Source organism: Passer montanus, unplaced genomic scaffold (assembly GCF_014805655.1).
Source record: "Passer montanus isolate IOZ18808 unplaced genomic scaffold, ASM1480565v1 scaffold89, whole genome shotgun sequence".
Lineage (NCBI taxonomy): Eukaryota > Metazoa > Chordata > Aves > Passeriformes > Passeridae > Passer > Passer montanus.
Window position 1 is genome coordinate 2574676 of NW_024374256.1, and position 19330 is coordinate 2594005.

The window sequence follows — 19330 nt, forward strand, 5'->3', positions numbered from 1 at the left end:
GACCGGCGGCTCCGGGCGCGCCGCGGCTCCCAGCCAGCCCCGCCGCCGAGCCCTCCGCGCCGCCGCAGCCCCGCGCAACTTCCCGGCAGGGCCGGAGCCGCCTCGGGGCTGCCGCTGCCCGCCCCGAGCACCGGGCACGGGGCACCCGCGGTGCGGCGGCGCGGCCGCAACTCCCGTTCCCGCAGCCCCGCCGCCGGGGCAGGAAAGTTGGCCGCGGTCGGGGTGGGAGCTGGGGCGGCGGGCTGCCGTGGGGGGGGTCCCCGGTGGAACCGGGGCTCTGCCGAGCGGCAGCACCGGCCGCCGCAGCCCGCATCGGCGGCGAGCTGCCGCCCCCGCTGCGCCGCGCCGGGGGGAGCGGAGCCGCCGCACCGGGGATGAGGTTGGGGGGGGGGCGGTTCACCGAGAACCGGGCAGTGCCGGTGCACCGGAGCGGGGGGAGATACCGGTGCACCGGATGGGGGGGGAGATACCGGTGCACCGGATGGGGGGGGTCGTGGCCGCTCTTACCTGCGCTCCGTTAGCAGCGCGTGTAGCCCCGGCGCGGCGCGGCGAGCAGCGGGCTGGCCATCCCCGAGCGGCGGCGGCGGTGGCGGTGGCAGCCGGTGCCCGGGCGCGCCCGCGGTGCACACGCACACGCTGGGGGGGGGGATGGCGTGTCCCCATGTCCCCAACCCCCCCTCCCCCAGCCGTGTCACACGCGTGGAGTGGGTCGTGCACGGGCGCGGGGGGGTGTGAACGCTGGGGGGGCTCAGCCGTGGCGGTGCGGGTTTGCACACGCGTGTGCGAGGCACGCGGGGCTCTGTGTGTGTGTGTGTGTGTGTGTCCCGTGTGCGTCCCCACACGTGTGCAGGCCTCGGGGAGTTCTGCAGGGGGGTGTGAGGCACAGGGACGCTGACAAATGGGGCTGTCACCACCACAAAATGCAGCACAAGTGGGGGTGACACGGAGCCTGCAGACCCCCAGGACCTGGGGGGCTGCAGAGCTGCGGTTTCACACCCAAAGAGGAAGCACAGACAGGATCAACTCGAGGATCTTGCTGGTCCGTGGGCGACTGAGGGGGTGTGAACGGTGGGGGGGCTCAGCCGTGGCGGTGCGGGTTTGCACACGCGTGTGCAAGGCACGCAGGACTCTCTGTGTGTGTGTCTGTGTGTGTGTGTGTGTGTCCCGTGTGCGTCCCCACACGTGTGCAGGCCTCGGGGAGTTCTGCAGGGGGGTGTGAGGCACAGGGACGCTGACAAATGGGGCTGTCACCACCACAAAATGCAGCACAAGTGGGGGTGACACGGAGCCTGCAGACCCCCAGGACCTGGGGGGCTGCAGAGCTGCGGTTTCACACCCAAAGAGGAAGCACAGACAGGATCAACTCGAGGATCTTGCTGGTCCGTGGGCGACTGAGCCACTGGCACAGAGGCTCCTGCTGCTCACCGGAGCTCTGGCTGGCAGGGGAAGGGGTGTCAGGGCCACGGAGCCCCGGGCGTGCAGGAGGAGCTCAGCAGGATGCGGCAGGGCCTGGCTGCCACGCTGCGGGAGCAGCGCAGCTGGAAATGCAGCACATTCCCTCCGCTGCCTGTCCACCTCTGCTGGACACATCCTGCTCAGCTCTGTGCTCAGCCTGGGGCTGCTCACAGCTGTGCCTTGTCCCCTCCATCCGGGCTGGACGCGACGGATGCAGAGGCCAGGAGGCAGTTCTAGGGCAGCTGTTCAGCACCCTGGGGATCTGTGGCTCAGCACCGGCTCCGATCCAGCCCGGCGCCGCTGGAAGTGCAGGATCACATCCAGCCCAGAGCTTCCTGCAGCTCAGCTCCGTCCCTTCCTGGCATTCCCTGTTCCCAGTGCTTCCCCGCAGTCCCTGGGCGCCTGACCCAGCATCCCCAGACAGACACTCACGCCCCGTGGGTCAAGGCTGAGAGAAAGCAAACCAGCTTTTCAGGCTGGTCTTTATCCCGAGGAGAAAAGCAGCATTAGCTGCGCTGGAGCTGGAGGATATTCCCGACCCCGGCTCTGTAAATACAGCTCAGCGCAGCTCCGTGCATGAACAACCCCAAAACCACGGCTCCCTGGGCCGTTCCCGGCTTCCCACCAGGAGTTTGCTCCCTCAGCCAAGCAGCCCAGCACGGCTGAGGGAGCTGGGGATTTCCAGAGGGGTCTCCTGCCCCGGCTGCCACCGCCCTGCGAGGAGCGCGGGATGCGGCGTGGGATGCAGGATGCAATGTGGGATTGGTGTGGGATACAGGATGCAGGATGCAGGATGCAATATGGGATTTATGGGGGATGCAGGATGCAGGATGTAGGGTGCAATATGGGATTTATGGGGGATGCAGGATGCAGGATGCAACATGGGGTCAGTGTGGGATGCAGGATCCAAAGTGGAACTGGTGTGGAATACAGGATGCAATATGGGATTTATGGGGGATGCAGCATGCAGGATGCAGCGTGGGATCGGTGTGGGATGCAGGATGCAATGTGGGATTTATGGGGGATGCAGCATGCAATGTGGGATCAGTGTGGGATGCAGGATGCAACGTGAGGTGCACTGCAGGATGCCATGCAGAATGCAGCATGGGATGCAGGATGCAATACCGAATGCAACAGTGGGTCCTGTTGGGGTGCATTAGTCCAACACAGGTTGTGGTGCAGGATGGATGAGGCATGGGACAGGATGCCCACGGGGACTGCCCTGAAGCTGTGGCACATCCTGGCTGGTGTCACTCTGTCCCACAAGGCCACCACCCCCTGTCCTGCCTGGGAGCCATTCCCGTTCTCTGTGTCCCCTCCCTGCCGAGTCCCCTCTGGCACAGGAGGGCAGAGAGGAGCTGGGGGGCTGCGGCTCCGGGGGGGCTGAGCTGTGGGAGCGGGAGGCACCCACTGTTACCAGGACAACTGGGTGCTCTCCGGAGCCGCTTGCCACTGCTGCTGCATCCCTGCAAACCTCCCCCGACACCGCGGGAGCGCCGCTGCCACCAAATCCTCACCCAGGGGGGTGCTCATCTTGGAAAACCACCGGAGAACCCCCCCAGGGTGTCCCCAGCTGTCCGGGGTGAGGCCTCTGGGCCCCCATCCTCCTCCTCACGGCCGGGAGCTGCCGGGATGTGGGAAAAGCCCGCTCGGGCCCGCAGGATCCGGGGGCCGGGCTGGGCAGAGCTCCTCGCAGGGTGTAATTAGAGCAGCGCGCCGAGGTGGTGACACCGGGCCTTTATGGCTCGCTGCGAATCAGAGCCGTCCATTAAGGCCATGACAACCCGCCGGGCTGACACGAGGTCCCCGGTGCCACCACTGTCATTAAGGGCCCCCAGCGCCGCGGGGACCGGGCACAGAGGGACAGCCAGGCACGGGCAGAGCCCCCCCGCGCCGGCCGGGGGCTCCCCAGGCACCGGCGCTGCTGCTTCCAGCGCAGAGCTCTTCTTTCCCCTTCATTTGGCACAGAAATCAGGGCCAGGGAGAGGCACCGAGGTGGCAGCTGCTCCGTGCCCGGTGAGGATTCAGGGAAGAGCTGAGCTCCCGGGATGCTCATCCCGCCCCCCTGGGCTCCATCCGCAGGGATTGTCTCCCCCGAGCGGGGCAGGGAGAGGGAGGTGGCGTTTCAGGAAGGTTTCTCGGGAGCACCTGGGCAGGAGGAAGGGGCGAGGCGGAGGGGAAGCAGCCCCCGAGCAGCCGCGAACGACAGCCGCCTGTCGGAATCGCTTCCCGTAAACTCGGCTGGAGAATTGCTCCAGCGGGAAAACAAAACCGGCCGTAAATAGGGGAGTTTGGGCTTGCAGGAAAATCTAATCGGCTCTGATGGGAGCCCTCACCGCCGCGGAGGGCCCCGCCCTGCCCGCGGCCACCGCTCCCTCGCAGCGACATCCACGTGGAGTGTTCTCCCGCTGGTGCCCAAGAGAAAAGCCCAGGAAATAAGAGCGAGGTGATGAGAGGCAGAGCAAGGACAAGCCATGGAATAAGTTTCACTTTGTGGTTGTTCCGGACTGAGGGCACAGCCAAAACCCCTCCCCAAGTGGCTCCCGGGCCTCTGGATGTGTTGCTGTGCCCAAAAAAAATGGATTTCAGCTCAGCATCCCCGTCTTGGTGCTCCCAGGCTCCTCGTGCAGTCAGGGAGGGATCAGGGCTGGTCCTTGCCCATCCGTGCCAGGCGATGCTGTGGCACAGGGCAGGGCAGCACAGAGGGCCCGAGGTGCCAGGCTGGGCACGCTGGGGAGAGTTTTTGGGGGGAAATTGGAGGAATTTCTGCGGGGTGAGGTGCTGACCTGCCTGCTGGGCCTGTAGGACTGAGGGATGAGCACAACACCAGTGGGACAACCGTGAGATTTTCACCTCCAGCTCCTTCCTGGGAGACCCTCCCTGCCCCAGAGCAGCCTGGCAAGGAGCAGTGCCACCCTGAGCCCCTTTTCCAGCGGAGCCATCTCGCTGCCCAGCCCGGCGGCAGCGGCCACATCACGCCTGCATTCGAGCAGCCGCTCCAGAAGCGAGGAACTTTGCATAAATATTCATGGCGATTAATAAACATGAGGGCTGCAGAAAGCCGAGCCCGGCTGCAGCGGCAGCGGCTGCTCAGCCCGGCAGGAAGGAGCTCAGCCCCGACACCTGATGGGTTGGGCACAGCAGGAAAACCCAGAGGTTGGATGTTGGGAAAGCGCTCAGCCACGTCCTTTGTCCCCTTGTCAGCGAGGAGGTGGCACCTCCCCAGGGGGCTGGAGCCGGGTAAGGCCTAAATGGGGACACTGGGAGCCAAGGGAGGCTGCCCTGGTCACCTCTGCACCCCCTGTGACAACCCCACAGGGACAGCAGCCAGGCCCAGTCCCCTCTGGGTGTGGATGGCAGCTCTGGAATAGCCCCAAAGCCCCCGTGGGGACATTCAGGCTCCACGGGGGACATCCAGGGCCAGCTTTGAGCAGTGCCAATCCTGCACAAAGCCGCGGCAGCGAGGACAGGGATGTGCCCAGCGGCGGTGACAGCCCCACGGTGTAGGTGACAGCTGGCACTGAGGCTGCAGTGCCAGCACTCCCCACCCCGGAGCGGGCAGGGGGGTGCATCCAGGCATCCCCAGCTCCTGTGGGGGAAACTGAGGCAAAGGGGCAGCGCCAGGGCTGCGGGAGGTGGCAGAGGAAGGGGCAGAGGCAGCTGGCGGGGCCAGGTGACGCGTGGTGGCACCTGCGGGACGCTGCCTTTGTCACTCCGCCAGCAACCCGGGGCATAAACAAGTGCCTGACATTTCCACACCGCCGCCAGGCCCTCGGATTAAAGCAGAACATAATTAGCAAATTAATCAGCAGACAATAGCCGGGGATCCGAGCTGTCACCGGCCCCGCGCGGAGCTGACCCCGGCCGTGTTCGGGGCCAGGCCAGGCGGGGATGGCCACGAGCTGGTGTCCCCGTGTCCCTTCCCCTGGATTTCCCCATCGGGGCGGGGGTTAAGCGGGATTCCCTGTCCCGTCAGGAATGGATTTCCAAGGGGCAGCACCTTCGTGTGGCTCAGCAGGGCGAATTTGCATTCAGCTTATTAGGCACCCTGCAAATACGGGCGAACCTCGTTCAAACACATTTGGGTGATAAAATGATATTGACTCTGAGTAATTAAAAATCATTTCCATATTCAAATACGCCTGATTGAGGAGAAATAGCTTGCCTTTAATTGCCTGGAGGGGAGCGGAGCGACTTTGGGAGCGTGCAGCCCCGGTGAACGCAGCTCCGCTTGGCAGCGTGCGAATGGCCCGGGGAGGAGGAGGAGGAGGAGGGAGCACACGGAGGGTGAAGGTGTGACCCTGCCACCCTCCAGAGGCTCTTTCCCAAGGATCAATCCCGGAACAAGGCACTCCTTCCTCCCCCTCAGCCAGGGGTTTTCCCAGGAAAATGCCCCCGGGGCAGCAGGAATCCAGGCTGGGGGTAGCAGGAACAGCCCCCAAAATCCCCGCGCCTCAGGAGGGGATGCTCTGGCTCATCCTGGTCACGGCAGGGACACGCCAGCACCGGTGGGGACAGCCCCAGGTCCCCCTTTCCAACCTGCCACCAGCCCCTCCCCGAGTGCCACCACACTGTCACTGCCACCACACTGTCACCGTCACCGTGTCCCCGCAGCAGCGCGGGGACAGCGAGGCCACCGGGGTGCAGGAGCTCTCCCAGCCGCCTCCTGGAGCCCCTCCAGCGCTTCCCTGCGGGATTTTGGGCTCTGCTTGGTTTCCTAGGGAAACCGGGCTGCAGCTCGGCTCAGCCCCCGCGCTCGGGGGCGTGCAGGGGAAACGGGGGTGTGCAGGGAGGGGTGGGGGCGTGCAGGTGCCCCACACCCTCTCCCGGCTCTCTCAAAGACTCCAGGAAGGGACTGGAGCAGAGTCCCCACTCCTGGGTGTCCCCTGAGCAGGGATCCCTGGGGACAGTGCAGGTCCTGCATCCCTGAGGATGCTCCAGCGTGCAAAGGAAATGTGGGTGTGCAGGGGGGGATGTGGGTGCCCTGCACCCTCTGTCTCCTCTCCCAGCTCTCCCTGGAGCCTCCCAAACCCCCCAGGAAGGGACTGGAGCAGAGTCCCCGCCCGGGGGTGTCCCTGGGGTCGGTGCCTCCCTGAGGACTCGCTCAGAGGCGGCCCCGGCAGGAGGGGCAGGGTCCGGGCTGGCCCCGCGGGCACGGCCCTCCCACGCTCCATTTCCCCCGAACTGATCGGGAATTGCCCCCGCTGTGCCCCCATCGATCCATCCCCGGGGCCCGGAGCCAGCGCGGGGGACAGGGACCGCTCTGTCCCGTGTCACCAGCTGGGGGGACACACAGGACACCCCGCGGGCAGTGCCCAGTGCCAGGAGTGGCTCTGAACACCTTGGAGTGCCGGGAGGGTGGGAAAGGAAGAGAGGAAGGTGGGGAGGGGTGAGGGAAAAGGGGAAAAGGGGAAAAGGGGAAAAGGGGAAAAGGGGAAAAGGGGAAAAGGGGAAAAGGGGAAAAGGGGAAAAGGGGAAAAGGGAGAAGGGGAAAAGGGGGAAAGGGGAAAATAGAGAAAAAAAGGGGGGAAGGAGAACAGGGGAAAAGGGGAAAAAGGGGAAAAGGGAAAAGGGGAAAAAAGGGGGAAGGGGGAAAAGGGGAGAAGGGAGAAGGGAGAAGGGTCAGCCCTGCACAGCCCTGGGACAGCTCCAAACACATCTGGAAGAGCAGGAGGCGCTTCCAGCCCTGGGTTTGGGAAAGGCAGAGGTGCCACCACCATCAGCTTGGCCAGAAGGTGACACTGCCATCAGCCTGGCCAAAAGGTGACATTGCCTGGCCAAAATGTCATCACAGCCTGGCCAAATCTGCCCCTCAGGGACCTGCCAGCAGCAAGGTGCTCCCTCTGGGACGAGAGCATGGAGGAAAGGAGAGGAAAATCCCCTCCAAGAGCCCAGTTTGGGCTCCCCTGGATCTGGAGGAGGCAGAGGAGGCAGGGACTGGGAACCAGGATGGGCACAGAGACACCAGGCTGGGAGAGGAGTGGCTCAAAAACGGCCTCTCTGCCTCCTCCAGCTCCCAGGTCAGTCCTGAAGCTCCCATGGATGATTTTCCGGGCAGGATTTCCCTGATGGAGCCAAGCTCCTTCCCTCTGAACACCATTCCTGCTCTGAGAGCTCCATCCCAGCTCCAGACGAGCCATGGGGCACAGGTGACCCCTCGAAGATTTTGGAAGTGTTGTTTTTTGCATAAACCTTATCAAAATGCCCTAAAAACCCATCCAGGAGAGCTCTTTGTGCTCCCACAGCTCCAGGAATCCACAGGGAGGATCGGGATAACCCCCAGGAATCTCCAGTTCCTTCCAACTCTCTCCTCCACAATCCCAGATCCCCATCCAGGCACCCCACACTGGGATCCCAGTGGGAAATGGGGTCCCACCCCCAGGACCCCCCCCATCCCGGGGCCATCCCCTCTGCCAGGCTGCCTCAGCTCACCGGGGAAAAGTTCGGCATGGAAAGCTGGAGCTGGATGGGAATTAAAGAGCCATAATTAAAGGAAAAAATTTTCCAGCATGCTGAAGACAGAAGAGGATCATTGTGTTTGCCTCCCACATCCCAGATGGATGCAGACAACGCCGGGGAGCGCGTGGAGAGGAGGAGAGGAAGGGTGTGAGTGAGACCGGGACGTGTGTGAGCAGAAATTGAATTTTTATCAGTTCCTATGTAGATTGTGTTTATTCATCTGTCTCCTCTCCATCTCCCCCTGCATCTCCCTATTTCTTTGACAAAATTACTTTCCTCCTTTGGCCTAATTTTGTTTGTACAGATAGCAGCTGCTTCCTCCCGTTCCGGCAGAAGAAATACCCCGGTAAATGAGGTGTTCCATGTCCCTGGCACAGGTTGGAGCGGCTCCCCAGAGCCCCTGGCTCCTGCAGGGACACGGCTCCACCCCAAAAACCCCCTCCCGCTGCTTGCCCAGGCTCCTGCCACCTCCCCCAGGGAAGAGGAAGGTGAGGTGTCCCCAGGTTGTGCCAGGTCCCCAAGTGTCACCACCCTGCGGGGCAGGGGGTGCTGCATCCACAGGGAAGCTCTGCTGATTCAGAGTGAGCGTGCTGCCGCGGGGGATGAACGGAGCTGGGGTGATCAGGAATAAAAAAAAAGGGTAATTTTCAAAAAAAAACCCCATTCTTGGCAGGACCTGGGCTGGATTCTCTGGGAATCTTGAGGAGATTCCCACTGGATGATCCCAAAATCCCGGAGCCCTGCAGGGAGGTGCGACCCCAAATCCCAGGGGTGATCCCTGGCTGCCACCAGGACGAGCCACAGCCCCAGAGCGGGCACAACCCCACACGGAGCTGAGCCCGTTTTGCCCAAACCACCACAAACCACCCCAAAAACCTTCCCGGACCCAGCCCGCGCCCCCAGGGCTTTGCCAAGGGGTGTTTCCCAGGGAAACGGGGGAAGAGGCGCCTCTGGAGCGCTGCCTGCTCCACCCCGGCCCCTTTGTGCTCCCTGGCACGAGGGAAGCTCAATGGCGTGATGGATTTTCCCCCAGGGCCCTCCATGAAAAATGTATGGAATTACTCATGCAAAGTCCCGGGGCTTTTGTGAGGACATCAGAACAGCGCCGTTGTCGTTTGTCACTCACTTCCCCCCTGCTCGCAGTTTATCATCGGGAACGGGGTTTTTTTTTCTGCCTGAGCTCTCCAAAGTCCCACCCGGGCACGGCCCCCAAACCTCCAATGCCGTGGGGGAAGCGCTTTTTGGGAAAGCAGGAGAGGGTTGGGATGCTCAGAACTCCCAACACCACGGTCCCCATCTCCTGCCAGCCCTCTGCCCGATTGTGAGTGGGCAAAGCCCGGCTGGGTGAGGCCAGGAGAGTTTGGGATTCTCAGTGGCAGAGCCCCCATTTCCTCCCAGCTCCCTTCCTTCCTCTTTTGGGGGAAAAATCCACCTGACTGAGGCCAGGAGAGTTTGGGATGCTCAGGGTGCTCAGGATCACAGGCCCCATCCTCTCCCAAATCCCTTCCCACACCTACAGGGGGTCAAATCCCACAAGGAGAGGATTGGGATGCTCAGCATCAGAATCTCCATCTTTTTCCATCTATCTTCTTTCCTCTTTTGGGGGGAAAATCTACCTGACTGAGGCCAGGAGAGTTTGGGATGCTCAGGGTGCTCAGGATCACAGGCCCCATCCTCTCCCAAATCCCTTCCCACAACTGCAGGAGGTCAAATGCCACAAGGACAGGATTGGGGTGCTCAGCATCAGAGTTCCCATCTCCTCCTTGCTCCCTTCCCTCCTCCTATGGGGGGAAAATCCACCAGGGGTGAGGCCAGGAGAGTTCGGGATGCTCAGAACTCCCAGCACCACGTCCCCATCTCCTCCCTTCCCATTCCCGAGCGGGGCAAAGCCCGGCTGGGGTGAGGCCAGGGCAGGATCGGGGTGCCCAGGGAGCCCAGCTCCGGGCAGGGCGGTGCCAGCAGCCCAGCCGTGCCCCCGGTGCCCTCGGGGGTGTCACCAGCTGCCACCAGGGCCCGGCTCCCGGCAGGAGCGCGCTCCGGTCCCGCAGGCACGACACGTTCCGCAACATTGCCCGGTAATTGCGGCTCCCAAAAAGCAATTACGGCGGCGGCAGCCCCGCGGCGGCGGAGGCGACACGTTGTTTATTCACCCGGCGACAGGCGAGGTGGCAGCCCTGGGATGCTGCTGGCAGCGGGGACAGGGCGCTTAATCCCCATCGAGTGACGCCTGGCACAGCCAGCGGCCGGGACAGCAAATTCCACTGGCCGTGCCTCAGTTTCCCTTTCCTCGCAATGATCCCAGCTCGTGGTGACTCCCTGGATGCAAAGCTCCAGGAGAAAAAATTTCCAGACATTCCTAAAGCCAGCCCGGGGTGGATTTTCCGTGGGTTGGGGACAGCAGCGAGGGCTGTCCTCCCCGCTGAACCCCAACCAGGAGGGGATAACCCCAAATATGGGGGTTTAACTCTGGGGTTAACCCCAAATATGGAGTTTAAACCCCTGGGTTTACCACAAATAGGGGGGGGTCAACCCCAAATATGGGGGTGTAACCATTGGGTGAACCCCAAATAATGGGGTTAACCCCTAATAAGGAGATTTTAACCCCAAACAGGGGGGTTTAGCCTCAAATACGGGGGGTGTAACCCCTCAGTTAACCGCAAATAAGGGGGGTTTGACCCAAAATATGGAGTTTTAACCCCTGAATTAACCCCAAATAGGGAGATTTTAACCCCAAATAGGGGGTTTAGCCTCAAATACGGGGGGTGTAACCCCTCAGTTAACCGCAAATAAGGGGGGTTTGACCCAAAATATGGAGTTTTAACCCCTGAATTAACCCCAAATAGGGAGATTTTAACCCCAAATAGGGGGTTTAGCCTCAAATACGGGGGGTGTAACCCCTCAGTTAACCGCAAATAAGGGGGGTTTGACCCAAAATATGGAGTTTTAACCCCTGAATTAACCCCAAATAGGGAGATTTTAACCCCAAATAGGGGGTTTACCCCAAATATTAGGTTTTCCCCTGGGTTAACCCCAAAGAGGGAGATTTTAACCCCAAACAGGGACATTTTAACCCCAAACAGGGAGATTTTAGCCCCAAACAGAGGTGGTTTCACCCCTGACAGAGCAGTTTAAGCCCCTGCACAGCTGAGGCCCTGCCCCATCGCTCCCTGGGGACACAAAGTTCTCCTGCCCATGACAAAGCACCGTCTGGGCTTTGAGACGGGGAAGGGGAGAAAAAAAACACCAAGAAAAACCAGCAAAATAAGGCAAAACCCAACATTTCCCTGCAGGAATGCGGTGTCAGAGTGAGAGATGTCACTTGGCCAAGCAGAGTTTGCTCACTTTGACTCCTGCAATCAGGGCAAATCCAAATGGGATTGGGAATGGGAGGGGTCTGGAGGGGTTTGGGAAGGGATGGGAAGGAGGGAAAAGCTTCTGTTCTCCCTCCATCAACATTCCAAACCTACAGGAGGAGGCATGGGATGAGAATCCAGCTCAGAGGGGTTTTGGGGACACCATGGCAGGCAGTGGCAAACCCCATCCCACACTGGGACCAGGAAAAGCTCATTTATCCACTGGGAGAGAGGCAGAAAAGGGTTGGTTTGGTGGTTTGGGGTTTTTTCCCCAACTGATGGAGCAGCTTTGAAACCTCCTCTGCAGTGAGACACGATGGAGGTGACACGTTCAGTCACCCAAGCGTGGCTGGCAGCGCTGGCAGCTCACTCGGGCACTGGCACTGGGGGCACTGGGGACACTGGGGACACTTCCCTCCATCCCAATTCCCCATTCTGGGTGGCACTGGGGATACTGGGGATACTGGGGACACTTCCCTGTGTCCTATCCCCTTCCCTGCATCCCAGTTCCCCCATTCTGGGTGCCACTGGGGACACTGGTGACACTGGGGACACTTCCCTCCATCCCAGTTCCCCTATTCTGGGTGGCACTTGTGACACAGGTGGCACTGGTGGCACTGGGGACACTTCCCTGCATCCCAAGTCCCCCATTCTGGGTGGCACTGGTGACATTGGGGACACTTCCCTGCGTCCCACTCTCTTCCCTCCATCCCAGTTCCCCCATTCTGGATGGCACTGGGGACACTGGGGACACTTCCCTGCATTTCATCCCCTTCCACCACCCCAATTTCCCCATTTTGAGTGGCACTGGTGGCACTGGGGACACTTCCCTGTGTCCCATCCCCTTCCCTGCATCCCAAGTCCCCCATTCTGGGTGGCACTGGTGACACTGGGGACACTTCCCTGTGTCCCAAGTCCCCCATTCTGGGTGGCACTGGTGGCACTGGGGGCACTGGGGACACTTCCCTGTGTCCCAAGTCCCCCATTCTGGGTGGCACTGGTGACACTGGGGACACTTCCCTGTGTCCCAAGTCCCCCATTCTGGGTGGCACTGGTGGCACTGGTGGCACTGGGGACACTTCCCTGTGTCCCAAGTCCCCCATTCTGGGTGGCACTGGGGACACTTCCCTGCATCCCACCCTCTTCCCTCCACCCCAATTCCCCATTCCCAGGGGAAGCTCGTCCCCCTCAGGGACACCCCGGGGTCAGGGTGGCACCGCCGGCCTCGGCCCAATTCCCCATTCCCAGGAGAAGCTCGTCCTCCTCGGGGACACCCCGGGCACGGCGGGGTCAGGGTGGCACCGCCGGCCTCGGAGCCGGCCCGGAGCGAAGCAGAGCACGCAATTAGTAAATTAATTATCGAGCGCTAACGGAGATTTCATAGCTCGGAGCTGTCACATCACCAGTGTTTTGTCAAGCGAGATGACGACTGGTGGAATTATTGCTGCGGTGCTGGGGCCGGGGAAGAAAGAGGAGAGAGAGAGACTTGCAGGGAGAGGGGAGGATAAAAATATAAAGGGAAGAGATAGGGAAGAACAAGATAAGTGGGTTTTGTTGCTAATGGAAGCTGGCACAGGGACAGAATCGCAACTATTAGAAGACAACACACTACACTACGAGTGGCTCTGAATGATCCTCTTAATTAACCACGAGCACAAAAGGAGCCCCTGCCCACCTCCGAAGCCGGCGGCGCTGCTGGAAGAGCAGCCGCGGCTCCGTGAGGACGCCCACGGATCCAGGCCGTGCCCAGCGGTGACACAAAAAGAGCTGGAGATGCTCGGGGAGCAGGGGATGCTCGGAGCCGAGGGCACAGACCCAATGGGGACACCAAAAAGAGCACGCTGTCCCCTCCCGCCACCTCCCAGAGGGACACGGCGCGGGGCTGGCAGCGATGGCAGCGCCGCTGAAGGGACACGATTCTCCTTCCCCACCCGCCCCGGTTCCCCTCCATCTTCCAGGACCAGATTGAAGCTGCGTATCCAGCGCGATGTAAAAATAACACCCCGCCCTCCCACTTGGGAAATTGATTCCTTCGCTTCCCACCCGGCTCCGGCTTTAAATATCCCCATTTCCATGCAGATCGCGCTGCCTCCCCGCACCGCCCGCTGCCGAGCCCGGGGGTGGCTGCGGGGCCGTGCTGGGACCTCGTCCCGAGGCAGCCACGGAGCACCCGGAGGTCCCCGGTGCTCCTTCCCCAAGCTGGGAGGCGACACAGAGCGGTGGCACTGCCAGGGAGTGCCACCCTGCCCGCCGAGGGAGCCGCTTTTGGGTCTCTTCCCAAATCCAACCCCCCAAACCGCATCCCCCCCATCCCCACCCCCAGCACGAGGAGCAGCAGATGCCGGGGATGGGGGGGATGAGCGGGACGTGGGCAGCCGTGGCTGCGCCCTACTTTTCCAGGGCAAAATCTGGAGAGGGGAAGCGGAGCTGCCGTGTGAGCGAGCCCAGCATCTGCGCCGGCTGGCAGAGCTCACACCCACGGCCCCGAGCGCTGCCAGCCCGCCCGGCGCGACCCACGGCGACAAACCAGGCCGGGGGAAGGGGGACAGGGGGCTTTGACAGGAATTTAGGGCTCTGCCGGGTCTCAGGGGGGGATAACGCCCGTGGAGCCGGGGATGTGGGACGGGAGCCGGGCTGGGATCGGCGTGGTGTAACTTCTGAGGGGAGGGAGGGGAAGGATGGGTTTGAAGAAGCCGCCGCAGGGCTCCCAGAGGGATCTTTGCCAGCTTCTCAAAGTGCTTAATTCCTTCCCCTTAATTCCTTCCCCTCGGCAGCCGCGGGAGCAGCCGAGATTCATGGCAGCGCTCCCGAGTTATCCCTCCCTCGCCGCGCGAGGAGGGAGCGAGGGAGCCGCGAAGCTTCTGCCTCCTCCAGAATGCAACCCGTGCCTCGGCACAGAGCCTGATCGCCCCAAATTCCTGCCAGGAAGATGCAGAGTGCAGAGCCTGATCGCCCCAAATTCCTGCCAGGAAGATGCAGAGTGCAGAGCCTGATCGCCCCCAAATTCCTCCCAGGAAGATGCAGAGTGCAGAGCCTGATCACCCCCAAATTCCTGCCGGGAAGTTGCTGAGTGCAGAGCCTGATCCCCCCCAAATTCCTGCCGGGAAGTTGCTGAGTGCAGAGCTTGATCCCCCCCAAATTCCCGCTGAGTGCTGAACCTGATCCCCGGCATGGAATGCCGAGTTCCCCCCGGGGTGACCAAAGGGAGCTTGGCCGAATTTGGGTGGAAAACCCCAGGATTTAGAGGAGCTTTTGGGAAAAGGGTCACGGGTGCCAAGGGGAGTTCACAAATCCATCCCACCCCCCGGCAAAGCTCCGTGTCCCGGCATTCCCTGATCCCAAACGCCTCCCCGGGCTGAGGTTGGCAGGAAAATCATCATTGCTGCTGAAAAGAAGGAGGCAACAGGGCGAGCACAAACAGCATTTACATATCCTTAATTCTATTTTAGCACCTCCCGGGCTATTTTTGTCGCGGCAGAAACACAACAGGAGTGCAAGGCCAGAGAAAGGGCAAGGAACGGCTCGGAATGTGGGACAGAGGGAGAGAAAATAAATCCCGGGCGTGGGAATGGCTGAGCCCTGTCCTGCTTTGTGCCCCTGGCTCTGGTTTGCTCCTCATCTGGGCGGGACAAAGGGACACAAATGCCACCAAACGCCCCGGTCCCGTGCGCGGTGTGGCAGTGAGGAGGGGACAGTCGGCACACCCCGGCTGTCCCTGGCTGGGGGAAGCAGAGCTGGGGGGACATTCCCGGAGCCGGAGGGGACAGGCCAGGCCCGGCTCCGCAGCATCCTCGCCTGTTGCCAGGACAACGGGATGTGATGGAGCCAGCTCCTCCAGCTCCGGGATGTTGGGATGTGGGGGCCGCAGCAGGCGGCAGCTTTGGGGTGCTGGGGGAGCCCCCCAAGTCTCGGCTCCCTAGGAGAACCCCCCAAGAGCCACCCGCACCCAGCGGGCACGGACAGGGACACAGCCATGGGGCACAGCGGGGGAAGAGCGGGATGGAACCCGCCGGGACAGCCTCAGATCCCGCAGGATCGGCCAGGGCACAGCCGCGGGGCCCCGCTGCCACATGGCAGCGCCTCTGCCCCTCCAGCCACGCCGGGCACGGCCCAGCGGCTGGCACAGGGTCCCCTGTGCCCCCCGGGCCCCCAGCGCCCCGGGCAGAGGGGCTGGCAACGCCCCGAGGCTCCGAGCAGCCATAAAGGTGCAGCTTCGCTTCTTTGCTGATGGTGCCATGGCAACCTTTCCCACTTGGCTTAATTACAGAGCCGGCGGAGCCTCCGCGGTGGGGCCGGGGGTCTGCTCCATCCCTGCTCCCTCCCTGCTCCATCCCTGCTCCCTCCCTGCTCCATCCCTGCTCCATCCCTGCTCCATCCCTGCTCCATCCCTGCTCCATCCCTGCTCCATCCCTGCTCCATCCCTGCTCCTGTCCTGCTCCCCAGAGCCAGGGATGAAGGACAGGAGGTGGAATTCACAAGCTCCCATGGGAGGAGAATCCTCGCCCAGCCCCAAAGGAGCATCCTCAGGGAGCAATCCCAGAATGGTGCCGTGCTGGGATGCAGCTGGGTGCCAGGGCAAAGCCAGCGGGGCGGGGTCTGTGATGGGAGGGGTCTTTCCCACCTCATGCCCAGGCTCTTTCCTGCCCTTTTCCTCCTCCTCATGCCCTAGCTGTCCTGTCCTTGCTGCTCCTCAAACCCCACTCTCAGCACTGGGGGGTCCCGTCCGTCCATGGATCCATTCATGGATCCATTCATCCATCCATCCATCCATCATCCATCCATCCATCCATCCATCCATCCATCCATCCATCCATCCCAATTGGAATCCACAGCAAGCCCAGCCCAAAGGGAGCCAGGACTCCCCAGGCTGCACCTGGAACCCTTCCTGACTCAACACTTCCCAACTCTTCCAGGAGGAATCCAGTTGGGGGTTGGATTCTCCATGGGGGGGACGCTGGGAAAGTCCATCCCAGCAGGAAAGAGGATCCCAAAGTGGATCCCAGCAAATCCCTGAGTATCCAAGGAGCAGGAATGAGACCTCTCCATCCCCAGGGGAAGCTCCCTGCTCAGGGCAGGGCTCCGGCTGCAAACCTCTCTGTAATTAATTACAAATTATCCTCCCGTGGCAGCTGACCCCGGCCCCGTGGCGCGGGATTTAAGGACCTTATTGATCCCAAAGAAATCCCACAGGCTGTGCCCAGCCCTGCGGGAGCAGCTCCCCCTCCTGGGGCAGATTTTGGAGCTGATGGGGACATCCAGGGCTGGAGAATCTCTGGAGGAATGCAATTTATGGCAATTAAAAAGAAGAAAGGGGGAAAGGAGGTGGAAAGGAGCCCTCTGGAGCTGAGAGCGTGAGAAAAAAAATTAAAAAGAGAAAAGGGAAAATATAAAAACCCAACCCAAGCCAGCAGCAGTGCTGGGCTTCAAAGGTCACCTCTGGGCATGAATTTTAATTTCACACAGGAGTTTTGTTCATTTGTTAATTATTTCCAGATGAAAAGGGAGATATTCCTGCGGAGGGTGAGGAAAGGGCCACGGCAACATTTGAATTTCAAAGGCGAGGCTGTTTGCAAGGAAAACACAAGGGGAGAGAAGGGAGGGAGAACTTCGGGAGGAGAGAGAGGCTGGAGAGGTCCCTCCCTGCCATGGCCTCGCTGGGGACACACCGAGGGCACGGAGGCTCCAAAAAATAACCTTGGAATTGCATCCTGATCCTCTTTCCAGGGAATATGCAAGGAATGCAACACCCCCGGTGAGCCCTGACCCCAGGATGTGGCTCGGGATGTTGGGAAGATCAGGAATGATCCCAAAACCACCTCCAAGAGGGATTTTTCTGCCTCTTCTTTTTGCCTCTCCAAAGGTTTTGCAACCCCAGGAGGAGGAGGAGGAGGGAGAAGAGAAAAAGCTGTTGGAAAGATCCAGGCAGGAGAGGGCAGGGAACAAACCCGGGAATGCTTTTCCTCCTCCTTTTAGCTTTTAGGGCTTTTTATGGAGCCCAGGGAGACACACATCAAACACAACCTGGTGATTAAACCTCCCCCACCCCGAGGGCAGCCGGAATTCCCAGCATTTCCCAGCACCCTGCACCCCAAAACTGCTCCTGGGATGGAGCAGATCCCCCTGGATGGAAGGGGAAGGGGCTCGCCTACTCCCAGCCAGGAAAACCCCTCCTGGCCCACCTGGAATTTCTCCTTCCTGCTTTTCCTTTCACAGCAGAGCCGGGAATTGCCAGGAAATCATCCCCCAGGAAGGGTCACAAACAGTGACCCCACGGATGGGAAAAAACCGAGTTCTTTTTCCATGGATAAAGCAAATATTTCCCTTCTCCAGATAAAAGCGTTTATCGCACAAGAAGGGATGAGAGGGAGGAATCCCAGGGGCCAGGGAGACTCTGAACCCCCGAGAAATCTTCTCTTAAAACCTTAAATCCTCCCCAAGGGCCTGTGCCTCAGTTTCCCCACCCAGATGAGCTCGAGGAGCTCGGGAAGAGGAAGATTAGAGCGAGGATTCATCCTCATCACTCGGCTCCTCCTCATTTCCCACTGGAGCTGCCGGGGGGCAGTTCCACTCTCAGCTCCTCAGCCCTGCCAAATCCAGGGAAAAGCCCAATTTCCACAGTTCTGAGCCCGTCCTGATCCCCTAAAACCGAGCGATTTTCTGCCTGATCAGGAATTAAATCACAGCAGACGTGATGGAGGCGCAGGGGATGATCCCAAATCCCTGCACCACTCCCACACCATCCCTCCAGGGGATCCCAGTGGGGCAGAAAGGCTGGAAAGGGGCCTGGTGACCCCAAACCCCCTCATCTGCTCGCCCACAGATATCAAGAAACCCCAAAATGCTCACTCTGCGTTATGGGGCCATTCCTGGATTTCCCATCCCAAAGGATTCGTGTCCCACTCCCATAAATCACTGGTTTCACCCTTCCCTGGGGGGTCTGGCTAATAAAGCAGTAATAAAATCATGGGTATAGTTATTAATGAAGATAATCAACTCCCTTCTGGCAGCACGGGGCCAGGTTTGGAGATTCCCAGCTGAATTCCTGCTGGAATTCCAAAATCCGGCTGGCACCGGGGCTGGTGGCAGCGCCACCACCTCGAGCTGAAGCCACCCGCTGTCCCCACCCCCGGCACCTGCGCTGAGATCGCTCCGTATTTTCGTGTGGCTGCAAGAAAACACCGAGCGGAGTTTGCAAAGATCGGCCGCATTTAAATGCAAATTGCGTTATTTCTGTCTCGGGGAAAAAAAAAGAAAAAAAAAAAAGCGTCATTAATACATTTTCTGCAATTTGGAGAAATCAGTGGCAATTATTTTTTTCGTATCGAGCCATTAGCCAACTTTCATTTGAAGGGGGGGTGGGGAGAGGGGGGAAAAAAATAAAACCTCAAGGAAATCATTCAGTGACTGACACATTTCCTCCCAGGTCTTGGAGCTGCCTGCTCATCCCGGGAATAATTACAAAGGGAAGGAGCTAAAAGTACTTCCAGGAGGCGGATGTGCACCAAGCCAAGTGTTTTTCCAAGGGGTTGATCCAGCACGTGCGAGCTCAGATCCACAGGATGGGATTTTGGGGCTCTTCGGGGATAATTTTGGGTTGGGAGGGGCCTTAAAACCCGTCTGGTTTCACCTTTCCACTATCCCAGGTTGCTCCCAGCCCCATCCAACCCGGCCTTGGGTGCTTCCAGGGATGGCACATGCAGGATTTTTCCTGGAGCTGCAAATTCTGAGGGTCCAGAAGCTTCTCCAGCGTTTCCTGATGCTGGTGCCCAGGTGCTGAGGGGGTTGGGGAGGGATTTAAAGGATCAGGAGCGAGGAAAAGGCCTCGTGTAGGGGGGTCTCAGGTATCCAGGTGGTGCCTGCCTCTGGAATGCGCAGGGCCCTGCTGGAATCGTGATCTCCCGCCTGCTCTGCTGCTAAATGAAAGGGAGCAGAGAGGAGAAAAGAAAAGAGCGATCCGTGGCGAGATTAAAGGGGGAAAAGGCCAAAAAAAAAAAAAAGAAAAAGAAAAAAAAGGCGCTCGCTCTTGTTCGGATTCCTCGGGGTGAGGAGCGAATTTCCATAGT

At 60.5% G+C, this 19330-nt stretch overlaps 1 protein-coding gene across 2 annotated transcripts in view; it reads right to left on the reverse strand.

The window, feature by feature from the left end:
- Positions 1–19330, reverse strand: part of ADGRB2 (adhesion G protein-coupled receptor B2) — a 60237-nt gene that overhangs the window by 29111 nt on the left and 11796 nt on the right. Inside the window, exon 1 of one of the 2 annotated variants that reach the window (XM_039733832.1) lies at positions 508–613. The exons of the other annotated variant lie outside the window; for it this stretch is intronic. The gene's annotated coding sequence lies outside the window, so the exon portion shown is untranslated. Of the gene's footprint in view, positions 1–507; positions 614–19330 lie in introns of those variants that run through there. 2 annotated transcript variants of the gene reach the window in all.